Source organism: Ceratocystis lukuohia, assembly GCF_044167205.1.
Source record: "Ceratocystis lukuohia strain C4212 chromosome Unknown Supercontig9_pilon, whole genome shotgun sequence".
Taxonomy (NCBI): domain Eukaryota; kingdom Fungi; phylum Ascomycota; class Sordariomycetes; order Microascales; family Ceratocystidaceae; genus Ceratocystis; species Ceratocystis lukuohia.
The window spans coordinates 243,025-244,824 of NW_027263528.1; positions in this window are offsets into that span (position 1 = coordinate 243,025).

Here is a 1,800-nt window from a genome sequence, read left to right on the forward strand (position 1 = left end):
AGTCTAAAGCTTTAGTGTCTTTGATGTTGTCTAGGGGTACCTATATTGGGTCATCCTAACCTAACCACTTTATTAAGGCTTTTCTAGTACTTCCTTTTCCTTAGGCTCACACTATGTCCTCCACTGTCTATTCTTCCTCTCTATCTTCATTCACTATGCCTAGGGGTTCCTCTAGCACTTGTTACTGACTAGGAAATAGGTCTTTTATAGCTTTTTCCATATAGTCTATATAGAATACATTATGTATTTCCTTAGGGACATCTAGTTTCACTGTCAGGGGAGTTGGTATTCCTATGACTATAAACTTATAGTATAACTAGTCTAGCTTATAGGATATTCTTATTATCTAGAGGTTCCTCATAGTGAGCCAGACTTAATCCCTAATTTAGTATAGCTCTATAGGGTGTCAAGGTTAGTCTTCTAGGCATTGTTAAGCTACTACTAGGGCACTGGCTATTAGGTCATTTATATCTACTATACACTTAACTAATGCTTCTACCTATCTATAATTTAAGCCTTCTACACTATACTCTCCTTCTAGAATAGCCACTTAGACTAGGTCTATATAGTACCTATGGCTTATAAAGAAGGGGCTGATGTTTACTCATAGTACTAATAGCTAGTTATTGATAGCTAGTATAGCTGACAGGAGTAGCTTATCCTAGTCTGACTATGTAAAGTTGATAAATACTTATAAATAAGCCTGGATTTCCTAGTTTACCCTCTCTATACCCCTATTTGACTGTGGATAGTAGGCTATTATCAGTTTCTGCTCAATCCCTAGTAGTTTATATAGGTGTCTCTAAAAACCACTTGTGAATTAGGGTCCTCTATCTGAGATGATGGAATCAGGGAGGCTATAGTGGCTATAGTGATATTCACTGAAGTGAGTAATAACTATATCTATCTAGATGTTTAGTAGGGCTTATAGAGTAATACTTCCTATAAGCCTATCAGTAATGACTATAATATATTTATTACCTGTGTTATTATACTTTAGGAGGGGACCTATAAAGTCTATTAAGACCTGTTTCTATTGTCAGTCAGGGATAGGGAGGGGTTAGAGGATGCCTTACTTCTTCTATCTCTAGACTTTTCCTTTACTATAGATATTATAGTTATATATAAACTACCTAGCATCTGAATTTAAGCCTAGCTAATAAAATTACTGGCATAGGATCTCAATTATACTATCTCATCCTAGGTGGCCTGTCACTCAGCTATTATAGGCTTCCTGTAAAAGTCTAGTTCTCAGGGGTTTAGAGTTTAGTATCTATAACCTATTTCTATAGAATAGATAGCTATCTTTCTCAGTAAAGTCTCCTAGTTATCCACATATGTCTTTAGGCATTTTGGTGGAGTCTTGATTTCAGAGGGTATTCCAAATAGCTTCTATGTCCCTGTCTTCTTTCATAGCTTTTTCCTATAGGTTCTGGAGGTCTGCTTTTTCAAATAGGTTGTTTAGGGCTTGGGTAGGTATTGTATAGAGATAGTTGACTTGAAGGGGTTTCTACAGTTGGAGTTCTTGCCCTTCTTTCAGATCTTCTAGTTTATCCTGTTCTCTCCTGGAAAGTGCATCAGCTGCTTGATTGAGGTGTCCTAGGTAGTGTATAACCTTGAAGGGGGGAAGGGATTATAAGAATTCAGACTATCTCACTTGTCTTTCATTTAGTAACTATTTCTTTATAAAATATTCCAAGTTCTTATAGTCTGTGATGAGGTTGAAGCCTATAAGGCCTTAGAGTATTAGATACTATTCTTTGAAATAGCCTATCACTCCTAGTAATTCTTTATTATGGA